Here is a 14618-nt window from a genome sequence, read left to right as displayed (position 1 = left end):
ACAGAACCTATTTGTACTGCTGTAGACGTTTGGTACCATTCTGGACATTATTAGGAGGGGGATTATATTTTAATTATATTATTAAATTTGAATTGTCACTTTGCCCCAAACATTGCACATATGGTATGGAAAATGTAAATTTGAATAATATATTGACATTTTGCATATTACATTTCAAATTGTCTTTTGCTGCCTGTATGCTACCATAATAAAGTGATCGTAAAATAATTTGAATCGAGCAGTTTAGTCAAAGTTTTTCTGTAGAGATACAATCGTTTTATATGATGAACATATTTAATTTAGGGCTTTTATTTACATATAAATATTCTTCAATTCGCACATCATTTGTGGTAAATGAAAGGTCAAACATGTTTGCTTGACGTGCGAAAACTAATGAGGTTCATTCTCCAGTGTTTCGCAGCACGTAAGCTTCCGCAACAACCACTGAGGTTTGTTCTCGCTTGTCAAAGCAAGTGCGGTCTAGCTTGTGTTTGTTCAATGTTTACATGTGAATAAAATCAAAATTCAATCTGTTTATTATATAAAGCGGTGGTCTCTTAAAAAAAAAATTACTTAACTCCTCATTTCAAATGGATTAGTTTTTAAATCTCTAAGAACTTTTTTGAAGCATCAAAGTGGTAGTTGCATAGCTGTCAATGGAAGGACAGAAAACTTTCCCATTTCATTAAAAGATCTTCATTTGTGTTCCAAAGATGAACTAAAGTCTTGCAGGTTTAAAACTACAAGAGGGTGAGTAATTAATGACAGAATTTCCATTATTGGGTGAAATTCTGAAAGTATCAAAAATATTGTCCATGTGACTTGTTCATTGTATTTTTTGGTGAACATCTTGCCTTTCACCATACAGTAGCCCTAGCTCTACTTTGCACATTCAAGTGTGCATGATAAATACTGTTCACAATGGCCGTGCTTAAAATTACACAAATAAATTGCTTTCACTTTAGCATAGACACAATTTCTTAAAGGGAAAGTTCACCCAAAAATGTAAATGCTGTCAGTTTTTACTCATCCTCATGTTGTTCCAACCCCGTAAGACCTTCGTTCATCTTCGGAAACACAAATTAAGATATTTTTGATGAAATCTGAGAGCTGGATCACTCCTCCATACTAGTCCACAGGCTTCTTCAGAGATTGAAACTTGTTCCCCGAAGAGTTATTAAAGATATTGTTAAAATAGTCCAAGTGACTACAGTGGCTCAATCTTACGTTTATCAAGCGACGAGAATACTTTTTGTAAGCAAAAATAATGAATTTAATTCAACTATTCATTTCCTTCTCTGTGGGCCTCGAGTGAGTTCACGTAGTGTAACAGCGCAGCGCCTCTGTGTTGTACGTCACACGCATCACACACATGACCAGCGTCGGCCAATAGTGAGCCTACGTGTGACGTAGCTCTACGCTTACACACTACGTGAACTGACTAGAGGCCCAAAGAGAAGGAACTGAATAGTTGAAATAAAGTCGTTATTTTGGGGGGGGGGGTTTGCGCACAAAAAGTATTCTCGTCGCTTGATAAAATGAAGATTGAGCCACTGTAGTCACTTGGAATCCCTTAGAAGCCTATTGAGGAGTGATCCAGCTCTCAGATTTAATCAAAAATATCTTATTTTTTGTTTCGAAGGTCTTACGGGGTTGGAACAACATGAGGGTGAGTAATTACTGACAGAATTTAAATTTTTTGGTGAACTATCCCCTTAAATGTGGGAACAAGCTTCTATCATAGAAGTGCAAAGTATGGAGCGGATTTGCACTGTAAAATAGGGCTGTAGCTTACAGTTTACTTTTCTGGGTACTTTATATGAAGCTTTAAGTGAATTCAGGCTGTTGGAACGAATTCCGAAATTCGAATACAATTCAATTGGACTGACACCCATCAGATCACAGACGATCCCAGTCCAAGGCAAAGATGCAACAAACTTCATCTAAGCCCTTTGAAAATAAGCCAAGAAACATGTGGGTCAAGCCTTCAAGAAAAGGGGTGAATAAAATAGACTGAAACAGATCTGACCATACATGCATACACTACACTACTAACATACTCACTAACATACAAACTATGCTTACTAGGACTAGATGTTAATATCCCTTGATATTCAGCAAGCGCTGTTGTTGGAGATGTTCACTTGGGTGGGGGTTGGTTTGGGGGATGACCGTAGCAATGTCGAAACGGAGATCCCCACTCCTGACAATTTGAGAAGCGATGTGTGGAAGGTGTTTGGATTTCAAACCATAAATGGGAAAATCACAAATAAAGAAGTGTCAATCTGCAGAATATGCAAAGTACAAATGAAATATCACTCTACAACTAGCAACCTGAGGGCACACCTGACAACGTTACACCCTGACAGGCTTGGCGATCTGTCCGAGGAACCGCCGCTAAAACAGGCAAGAATTACTTATTTTCTGCCTCCCTCCTCATCACGGGGCTTACCAGCTGTCCGCCAAAATAAGATAGCAGACAAACTGACACGGTTTATCTGTAAATACAGGAGACCGATCAACATCACGCAGGGGTCTGGATTTAAAAATTGTATTCACGAGCTTGAGCCAAGTTACACGGTTCCTAGCCACGCAAAAATCACTGACAGAGTTGTGAACCTTGTGAGACTGGAAAAACTTGAAGGACTTTAAGAGAGAGGGCCACTCTCTGAGAAAACAAAGGAAATTAACATTTCAACTCCCCCTCATGCACTATTGAGACGAAGGTCTCACCTCCCTCATCCTAATCTACATTTCTCTCCCCCATTCTTCATCCTGGCAGAGGTCTCCCAAATTCACACAAGAATCTAAATGGTTTAATGTGAATGATTATCATCTAGTTTTATACATATTTGGTATTATTTGAAATGTCTCGGTACGACTGGTACAAATGTCTCATTCCCAAAGAAGTAAACCCAAAAGGTAATAAAGTTCTTAGGAAGTTTAAAAATATCTTCCACACCCTCCAATACTGGAGGGTGTGTCTTTGAGTTAACACCTTCGACCATTTGACTGAATGCTAATTTTCCACTGCTAGCAAATGGTGACTTACAGGTAAATTTCCACTGTGATTGATGTTTAGACTTGAAATGAGGTCTTGGTATATAATGAAACGCAGCGAGAGCTCAGGGCTTTTTTCTATATCTGAGATCGGCCCGTGAGGCTGAGAGTTGCGAGTCTCTCTGCCTCACGCATTTCTTGTCGGGTAAACTTTTTCCTCTTGGTTCTAGAGCATTTGATGTTTTGCATTGATTATCCTTGAATTGATTATGAAATTATAATGATACATTTACCTGACATATTAAATTGTGATATTTGATTATTCTAATTGACTTTGACATTATTTGCATTCAAGAGTTTAAAAGAATAGTAAAACATTCGCTCACATTTAATGATGCACAGATATTATTGAAAAAACCTGTTCATTTTATGGAGTCAGATGAAACGAGTTAATACATAAGATAAAATGTATTGCATTTAACCAAAAATACTTTACCACGAGAAAAGACAGTAACACGCAAAGACCTTCACCGCTAATTCGAATACCGCCATTGGATCGAGTTAAACGGCCTTACAACCTCTATGACACAACTTCAGACAACATCAGACAAATGATCAGTGAAAAAAAGATCGCCCTGACCACAGATGGCTGGACATCACTTGCCACAGAGGCATATGTGACGGTCAACGCACATTTTATAGATAATGACTGGGAATAAAAAGATGTAATTCTCAAAACGGCTGAAGCGCAGAAAAGCCACACCGCCGAGAACGTTGCTGAGTGCATCTCAAACATACTCGGAGAGTACAACGTTAGTCGTGAGTCAGTGCTTTCCATCACCACTGACAACGCGGCTAATTATATCAATGCTGTTGAGAGGCACCTGCAGGCCGTCAATGTCCCGTGCATGGCACACACCATTAACCTGGCTGTGAGGAAAGGGCTGGCAGTGCGAGCTATAGAAACTCCAATCAGCAGACTTTAGGCCACAGCAATGCATTTTAACAAATCCACTACCGACAGCTACTTTTGGAATCCAAGCAGAAGCTGCTTGGTCTTAAGCCTGCGAAGCTAATTAACGACTGCGCTACCCGATGGAACAGCACTTACGACATGGTGTGTCGGGCAACCGAGCAACAAGCTTCGGTAGCAGCGGTCATCATGGAGAAGAAACTTGGTCATCTCGAGTTGACTACCAGCGAGCGGACCCTTATGGAGCAGGTGAGTAACAAAAATGATGTAGGCCTACGTACTGTGTGTATGCATAACCAGGTGATATTGATTGACCAATTAATAGGCTAGATGTTTCATTAATAATACCCTACAGAAGAGGGAATAGCAGCATATGCATAACTGCGTTACGTTGAGCTGCTAGCCATAAAGTTATTCTAATTATGTTTGTGTGTATTTTCGTAGGTGAGAGCAGTGCTTAAGCCATTCAAAGTGGCCACTGAGGCGTTATCCACCGACCAATTTCCAACAGCATCAGCTGTTCTCCCCCTGAAGTATGTACTTTTGTCACATCTTCAGCCATCCACCGGTGATCCGGCAGCACTCAATGAAATGAAAACGAAGATAAAGACGGACCCCTACAATCGATACAGTCGAGACAAAGATGCCTTCAAGCTGCTTAATACGGCTAGCTACCTTGACCCGCGTTTCCATCAGCTAATTCATTTGGAACGAGACCAACGGCAGGAGGTACGACAGAAAATAAAAGGTGAGATAAGTCAGCTGCCAGTGTTTGCGGAGCGAGCAGCCTTGGCTACGGGGATAACGCGCCAGGAGAAAATAGCTCTCAGTGCTATGGGGGACCTTATTGGTGATGTTTACCGCCAAGGAGCAGACGCATCAGAAAGTCCCTTAGATATAGGAGCCGTGCTAGAGCAAGAAATGTTGATCTACGAAAGTGAGACCCCACTACCCCCCGATACCAACCCATTATCATGGTGGAAGACGTCACAGTCAAATTACCCCTCCAGTGGTTTAACCTCAATTTTATGAAGCGATACAAGTGCTTTGTTTTGGGCAAAAACCCCAAACATAATTTACCTCTATATTCACAAAATAATATTATCTGCACATTCACAGAACAACTTCCGGTCTTGAGTCAACACAATACGCATGCGTTGTAGTGCTCCCCCTACTGGGAATCTATGATTCCTAAATAAAGTGCTAAATTGTTTTTTTTGCAAAAACAAACAAAGCACCCGCATCGCTTCATAAAATTGGTTAAACCACTGGAGTCACATGGATTACTTCAATGATGTCTTTCCTATTGTTTTGTGCCTTGAATGTGTTAGTTGCATTGCTCCCAATGGAGGGACTAAAAGCACTCAGAATTCCATTAAAAATATCTTATTTTGTGTTACGAAGGTGAACCGAAGTGGGAGAGGGAGTGCGCAGTGATTGGCTGGTGTGAGAGCCAGGCAGATCTATAACCAATTCAAATTGAATTTGAATCTAAAATCTTGTTCCGTGTTGTTAATATATTTTGACATCCACACAGAATTGTCTATCCCATGCACAGATCTTAAGCATTACATTTAATGACTTTGGACAACTTGTGAATGGCAAAAATATAATTTCTAATTATCATCTTCTTTAATACAGACAAGAGAGAGTGTGTAACCATCAGCTGTTTGCCAGGTAAATAGTGAAGTCATAGTGACTTATCACAGTAGAAAACCTTTTTTTTTTATGTTCCTGCAAGTTTATGTCAGATTAGTGACAACTAATTGGCATCACTTCACATGTACTTGTTTTGCAGAGAAGAGTTATTTCCGTTTAGGGCAGCAAAAATACTGCTCGACCAACCTAAATCTGGGTGCGTCTGTTTTACCTCTGTTTTAATTTAATGTTACTTTAGATGAGTGTATGTGGGAAACCGACATGGCCAATCCAAAGCTATTTGGTTAGGAATAAAGTTGGTTAATTTATATCTGTAATAGTGGCCATAGATCTGCCTGAAGCAAACGTTACTTTAAATTAAGTGTATACAAATTCAAGGGGGCTATATAAAAGTATTTTTGATTGTGTAAAGGTGAATCCGACCGTCTAAGATATTAGCCAATTACCTCTGTTTGGTGACCGAAACTGGCGAGATTGCGATCATGAGATCGGAAGACGCGAGGACCTCTGAGTGACATAGCTTCCTAATCTTAGCGGGTAAAACATAATTAAAGAGTTAAAAAAGAATAATCAAACATTCGCTCACTTTTAATGATGCCCAGATATCATTAAAACCTTTTTCATTAATGGAGTCAGATGATTAACGAGTTAATACATATGAGGAAATGTATTCCATTTAATCTTCTTGTGTTGCGTAAAAGGAAAGACCGTAACGCGCAGAGACCTTCACCTGTATTATTGGAAGACCGCCATTGGACCGATAGTCGGGCTTTCACATGGCTACTCGATGTGCAACTGACCAATAACAGTTGAGTATTCCAGCAAGCCGTGTGTTAATGTGGTGTGTATTCTTCTCACTTTAGGTCCTGCGTCCATTTGGGCTGAAAGACCGAACCAAACCAAAGCCGGACTGTAACCTACTGGCCTACATGACAGACTCAAACTGACACCTACTGGCATGGATGCTGCATCACCTAGAATTTAAAGTGTGGAGGTGACTCCATGTCTCCATCTCTTGTGAGTGGATATCATTTAAAACATTCTTAAAAGAACTGCTCATTTCTTCTGAATTTATAGTATTTATTGTTCTTGTTAAGTAATATTGTTGTAATCCTGTTAATGTATGTACAGTATAAATTGCAAACATGCTTGTGTTGGGCAAGTGTTTACAGGTTATATACATTTTAGAGGTGTCACGATATGGGTTTGTGTCCTGTCATGTTCTTTGGTTCCCTGTCTTGTTCATTAGTTTTCCCAGGTGTTTCTGATTTTCCCACGCCCCCTTGTTATCCTGTTAGCTCGTTTGTCCCTGATTATTTAAGCCCTGTGTTCCTGCCCTGTCTTGGTGAGTTGTTGAATGTATGATAGATGTTAACGTTGGTTATTTCTGTATCCTTGAGTCCTGTTTCTGAGTCTTTGAATCCTGTTCCTGTCTAAGTTTGTTAATAAAGCCACACTGCGTCTGGATCCAGCCTCATCGCTATTTCTAAAGCACTACGTTACAGAACAACTCACCACGAAATGAATCCAGCAGTTGTCAGCAACCGGGCTCTGGGAGAATACCTGTCGACGCTATTGCAAGAGGGCCAGTCCGTCCAAAGGTACGCGAAGGATTTTCTGTCCATTTGCCATCTGGGAGCGCTAGATGAGATCCAGCTCATGGACCTGTTTTGGAACGGGCTGGATTATAAGATCGCTCGATGGATGCCGAGGGATTTTACTGAATGGACTCTTGACCGGTATATTGCTCAGGCTTGCTCCTTGGATGATCTCTTCTCGATTACGGGCTTGTTCTACTCGACACCTGCCGGGCTCTCGTCGCCTCTCGTAAGCCCAACCGAGGCCGCGCTTCACGTGATCCTCGACGAGCATGCATTTCACGTGAGCCCCGACGAGCATGCATTTCACGTGAGCCCCAACGAGCATGCATTTCACGTGAGCCCCGACGAGCCCGCACTTCTCGTCTGCCCCGCCGAGCCTGCGCCTCATGTGAGCCCTGCCGAATCCAGTGAGTCAAGTGCCGCCGAGTCAAGTGCCGCCGAGTCAAGTGCCGCCGAGCCAGGTGCCGCCGAGCCAAGTGAGTCAAGTGCCGCCGAGCCAAGTGAGTCAAGTGCCGCCGAGCCAAGTGAGTCAAGTGCCGCCGAGCCAAGTGAGTCAAGTGCCGCCGAGCCAAGTGAGTCAAGTGCCGCCGAGCTAAGTGCCACCGAGTCAAGTGAGTCAAGTCCCGAGTCAAGTGAGTCAAGTCCCGAGTCAAGTGAGTCAAGTCCCGAGTCAAGTGAGTCAAGTCCCGAGTCAAGTGAATCAAGTGCCGAGTCAAGTGAGTCAACTGCCGAGTCAAGTACCGCCGAATCAAGTGAGTCAAGTGCCGCCGAATCAAGTGAGTCAAGTGCCGCCGAGTCAAGTGAGTCGAGTGCCGCCGAGTCAAGTGAGTCAAGTGCCGCCGAGTCAAGTGAGTCGAGTGCCGCCGAGTCAAGTGAGTCGAGTGCCGCCGAGTCAAGTGAGTCGAGTTCCAAGTCAAGTGAGTCGAGTTCCAAGTCAAGTGAGTCGAGTTCCAAGTCAAGTGAGTCGAGTTCCAAGTCAAGTGAGTCGAGTTCCAAGTCAAGTGAGTCGAGTTCCAAGTCAAGTGAGTCGAGTTCCAAGTCAAGTGAAATCCAACCAAGTGAAAGTTTCAAGCCCAGTGAAGCGCCGTCGCAGGAGGAGGAGGACTCGTTTTGCTCGCCAGGCTCCGGAGGGCGTTCCCAGATGCCTCGCCCTGCCGGCCCCGCCTCTGCGCCTCGCCCTGCCGGCCCCGCCTCTGCGCCTCGCCCTTCCTGCGCCCTTCAAGCTCCGGGAGGGCTTTCCTGAACCCGTGGATTTCCTCAAGTATTTTTTGGGGGGGGCCCAAGGGTCCGGTGAGGAGACCATGAGGGCTGCGCCGCCATGGTCGTCTGCAGGGGCTTCACCTCCATGGCCGCCATCACGTCCTGCTCCGCCCTGGCCTTCGCCTCGTCCGAACTGGGCCCTCATTAAATTATGGAATAATTGTTAAAAAATAAATAAAATAGGCATATTTGTGGAAAAAATAGCTAATATTTGAGTTACATAAAAGCTTTTTATTTGTTTTCTTCCTAATTGTCCTTGAAATAGTGGTCAAGAACCCCCCCACCCCCAAAACAAAAATGGTTTGGCCACTGATCAAAATTTGATGTTGTCATTTGATTTGAAGTTCAATAGGATAACGTTACGCTCAAAATGTCCGGTCAGCACAAGTCCGGTGCTCAGAAAAGAAAAGAAAGGAGAAGAAGAGAAGAAGAAAATAGAGGCCTTTGAGATGTCCTAAACAAATATTTTAAAAAAGGTGGTGACTGTGAAGCTAGAACTAACGTTAGTAAAGTCAACGTAGAGCAAGGTAAGAAACAGCGCAGCCAACGTTTTTGAGTGTTGTCGAAGACCCGGTACTTCGGTACCAAGTCGGTACTATTTTTTTTTAAACGTCACGCCACAGTACCAGGTTTTCTCAAACCCGGTACTTGATGCGCGTGCATGCCCGAAGCGCGTGCAGTTGCGTCCTCTTCATAAAAGTGCTGAGACATTGAGACCGGCGGTGCTGCTGATGTGGTAGCTGTAAATCCACTTGTTGATAAGAAAGGAGGAAAGAGCCACATATGGAAATATTTTGGATATTAGCTCATAATAGCGACGCGGCGCGCTCGTTTTGACAGGCGCGCCTAAGTTCATTGTTGCATAGCAACGACAGACGCCACGGGAGAGCACGCGCTCGTGGAAAGGAGAAAGCGGTGCGAACTGCGCTCTACATGATGACGAGGAAGTATTAGCAAAGAATTAATTGATTTCCAGCCCTTGCATTAGCTTTACTACTAGATATATAGCTACAGTTAGTGCAAAATGCAGCTGCTAGAGTTCTTACTAGATCAAGAAAATATGATCATATAACACCTATTTTATCATCTCTACACTGGTTACCTATTAAGTTACGTATCAATTACAAAGTATTCCTACTGACCTATAAAGCCCTAAAGGGTTTAGCTCCTGTGTATTTAACAGACCTTCTATCGCCATACAATCCATCGCGCTCTTTAAGATCACTAAATTCGAGGCTTCTGGTCATTCCTAGGATATCTAAGTCCACTAAAGGAGGGAGGGCGTTCTCGCATTTAGCTCCTAAACTCTGGAATAGCCTTCCTGATATTGTACGAGACTCAGACTCGCTGTCCCAGTTTAAAACTAGATTAAAGACGCATCTCTTTAACCAAGCATTCACTTAATGCTTAACCTTTGATACTACTGCTGAATCAGTTCGAATGCATTAACATTATGAACATCAGCTATGCTAATTATTTCCCATCTGCCTTTCTGCTGTTATCTCGGGACGCTAGTCCCGAGGTAAATAGCGTTCGTCAGCTCCAGTTTGTATCCGGCCTCTCACGGAGACTTCAGATGCCCCAACGCCTGTGAAGAGACGACTCGACGCCTGTGAAGAGACGACTCAAAGCCGGCGATATGTTATGCCATAAATTAATACTTGATTAACTAACTGTATTTTTCTATGTACATTTCCGAAATGCAATTTCTGTAAAGCTGCTTTGAGACAATGTGTATTGTGAAAAGCGCTATACAAATAAATTTGAATTGAATTGAATTGAATATTTATGGAGATGAGAAATAAAAAGCCGGCTGAAATGCGTCACTGTCATCATCGGTGAACAGATAATGGGCCGGATCCGAGTCTATTTTTGCTGCACTGCTCATGCTTAATTAAAAGTGAAAGCACACTTTTGATGGACAAAAAATAAATATGATTTCACACAAAAAGTGCCCAAAATGCACAGATTTTGCATGTCTGTGTTTTAACAAGAACTGTAGTAGGCTATGTCAGAAAAGAAAATAAAGTCATTTATAGAAAATGTACCCATTTAAACGTGTTTTTATTATTCAGTTTGGGTAAAAGTATATGGTGTTTTATAAAAATAAAAATAAATCGTGGGGGGTGGGGGTCCATCTAAGATTATCTTGTCCCGGGCCCAGGCAAGACTGTCAGCTGGCCTGGTTGTAACTAAATGGCTTAAATGTAATTCAAGATAATTTAGTAAAACTGCAGTTTTACTATAGTATTACTACAATATAACTGTAGTAAAACCATGGTACCAAAACCATGGTTTTTAAGAGCCATTGTTCGCACCAAAATACCATGGTTACTACAGTCGTAGTTAACTGCAGTTTTACTATAGTATTACTACAATATAACTGTAGTAAAACCATGGTACCAAAACCATGGTTTTTAAGAGCCATTGTTCGCACCAAAATACCATGGTTACTACAGTCGTAGTTAACTACAGTTTTACTATAGTAAAACCATGGTTGATTTTCATAAGGGTTGTGACAGAAAGTGAGAGGGAGTATATACGAGGTGTGATCAGCAAATAGCTGTGGGTGAAATTCTGCAGCCACTTCTACAGAAGTGACCCCCACCCCACCCCACCCATAAAGTTCTTCTTACCATTCATTGTAACCACAACTATGGACTGTCCTGCGATGACACTGGACGATCCTCGTAGACAACCGCATATTGTCTCTGGCATCTCCAAATGTACAAGACGCTCTTGAAAAAAACAAAAACACATGGATGAGAATTAAAGAATAACATATTTATTTACTGGCAACTATTTTTAAACCAGATGTACTTGATGGCTTCATCAACCTATCAGAAAACAGTATTTAGTTTTTCAGGTGATAACTGGAATTAACAAGTCTGAGAATGAGACTTTCAAAAACTACAGCTTACCACACTGGGTTAGAAACCTCTCCACAACACGAGTTGTGGCAGGCAACGGATGAAAAAATGCACGTGTCATTCAATCCCTGTTGTGGAACACTTGACCTCGGTGGACCCTGACATCACACTGGCCACAGAAGAATGGGTGTGGTCGGCAGTCACAACAACGGATAACGGCTGGACCGTTTCCACACTGTTGGCAGATCCGAGTTGCCGCATGTTGTCGAGCCACCATGGTGTTGACCAGTCGGGGTCTCTCTTTCTCCCATCACCCTGATATGAGGCTCTTTCGGGTCGACCAGTCTGTTGAGGCTTGAAGTGCCGTTTCATCCTCATGTATGTCCTCACCCAGTGAGCGTTTAAGCTCTTGAAGGAATGACTCTGTTGAAACAATGCACAATATTTAAATAACAGTAGTTTATTATAACAAAAGAGAATGGCATTAACAATGGTCATTTTATAATAAATGAACATACTGTTTCGAACCAGTGCAGTCAAAATAAAGAACACACCTGCAGTAACAGAAGGAAAGTCACTGGTCACTTACTCACTGGTTTCCGGAGCCCTGACATGAGAGACACCAGTCTTCCAACTCTGGCTGTGACTGGGACCTGCTGTATCAAAAAATCTGTTGCTTTTTACACTCAATGACACAAACTTTACATGTTGCTAGGCACAGGTGTGTAATAATAACCTCAGATTTGTTCTAATTCAGACCCATAACCTTGTGATCATATTATATACCATTCCAAGATGTAAAGCTAGATCTGGAGATAAAGTCTACATTTTAATTAACATGAATTTAAAAAAATCTGACCTGCTTGTTTTCGGGATGATCTGGACCTGCCGTAAATAATGTTTCCATCACTGTCCCTCTTAAAGGATTAGTTCACCTCAAAATGATTTTTTTTAATAATTCACCCCCTTCCAATGCCATCCAAGATATCCATGTCTTTCTTTCCTCATTGGAAGAGAAAACAAGTTTTTTGAGGAAAACATTTCTGGATTTTTCTTCGAATAATGGACTTCAATGGCAACCAGAGTGTTGAAGTCCAAATCAATACAGTTTCAAAGGTCTTTGAAGTGCTTCAACACATGCTGTGCACGATCGCAGCTGAGGAAGAGAGTCTTATCTAGCGAAACGATAGGTCATTTAAAAAAAATATATATATATACAGTGTATATATATATATATATATATATATATATATACATATACACATACATACTTTTTAAGTACAATTGTTCAGACTGAGCTGATCTGCAACGTGCCGGGAACTACGTTATCACGTTGAATCACTCCGTAATTTTTTGGTCATACACATAAGAGTAGAGTAGCCTACATCGTTCAAAACTGTATCGTCCGTAACAGGGAGGTCTTCTGCATCGGCACTGTACTGCCGGCACAAGTAAGTTTCGCATTCTACCCGCTCGTGTCGGCAATCCGACTGAAATATCCAGCTCCAGATTGCCAGTACTGCCGGCACCAGTAAGTTGAGGAAGCTCAGGAGGAACTATTGTTGTTACTATTGTATTGTTGAACTTTTATTGTTAACATAATTATTTTTGTTGATATCATTATTGAAATAAATGGTTCACATAATCACATTTACGTTGTGTTCCTTATTAGTGTTTTATTCCACGTGTATGTTAAATAAATTTGGACGACCAACATTCCATCAGTGGAACTAATGTTACTAACCTACTGTTACCTTACATGATAATAGATAACAAAAATGGTCATGCCTACATATTTTTATTCTTATTTTGCAAATCCAAATTGCATTACAATGTTCGGACTGAACATTCATCATAAATAGAAACGAGGAGTAATTCAATAATGATTTCGGAAACAAACTAGATTTTTTTTTCTGTGAAATGAATTTCAAACTCTGGCGGCACCCAGCCTTGTAGACGGTAGAGTGCTTTCTCTGAATCTGATAGGCGGATACCTCCTCAGCGTTGTTCTGGATTAGTGCGAGTGGCTTGCGGAGCTGTGCAATGTGGTGCATTGTGGGAGTTGTGGTTTTCAGTACAAATGTGCCCTAAAGTTACTTTCTGTCTTTACTCGGTCAAAAAGGCACCAAATTCGAAAATGTTATTATATTTCGACTACATACATGACCCACTTTCAATAAAGATGAATGTTCCCACGGGTGAAATGCTCCTTTAAACAGGACACGCATTAGCTGAATAAACGTTAGCCAATACAAACATATTTCTAGAAAATAGTTGACAATTAATAGACAGGAGTCCTGTCACATAACCAATAATAGCAAAACGAATCACTTATTCTAAAAAGAATATCAAGTATAAGTTTAGATGAATCTGAAATATGGGGCTGTGTTAACAGTACAACGTCTGTCTTTTAACGAATTTTAAAAACACGGATGGATAATACACAATGCTTTCTGACATTTTGACAGAAAAAAAATTTAAACTTAGCCCGTCAATTTACAATTATCTTCTCTCTTCTCTCTCTGTGCGCGCGGTCTGTGTTTGTGAGAGAGCTCGCGCAGCACTGATACGGTACTTTTTAATCCATAAGTAACTAATGCGCTAGTTTTCATACAAAATAATTATGTAACATAATTAGGTACTTTAGTTATTATTAACAATATAACGTAACATGCAGGCTACGTTTCTCAACACTGAGAATGAATAAATAAACACCTCACGTTTATCAGTAATCCACAAGTCACAGAACTTTCATAATCACTAAGCCACAGCGATTTTAATTTTATTTAGATTTGTTGTTCATCAATGCTTAAGCATTTTATAATTTGCATGGCTGAAGGATGTTTTCCTCTTATCTGAGTGACCGTGAATGACGGAGTATTTTAAGATAATCCATGCGATCACTCCCGTGAGATCATCGAATCCAGATTAAGTTAACTAAAGACAATATTTCAGCTTTCCACATCCACCCAAGCCCATTTACCTTCAGTAGTCAGAAGTGCTGTGACTACTGTGGCCTACTGTCCTTGCTGATGAACTCAGTCAATCTGCGGGCCGCGGGAGTGGAAGAGGATTGAGCGGGATTCTTTATTGCTGTCGATTTTCAGTCTCTTTTTAATGATAGGCCTTACGCATCTGTCAATTATCGCTGCTTGATATATGATTGGTCGAACTCCACTTCTTTTGCTGTTGCTTGATTTGAGGACTGCGCGTGCACAGAAGCGTCACCAGGTTTTTGCGTAGTTTAGAGTGACA

Source organism: Siphateles boraxobius, unplaced genomic scaffold (assembly GCF_051911475.1).
Source record: "Siphateles boraxobius isolate OS27281-9 unplaced genomic scaffold, OSU_SipBor_1 236, whole genome shotgun sequence".
NCBI classification, from domain to species: Eukaryota; Metazoa; Chordata; class Actinopteri; order Cypriniformes; family Leuciscidae; genus Siphateles; species Siphateles boraxobius.
Note: the sequence above shows the minus strand (reverse complement) of the source record.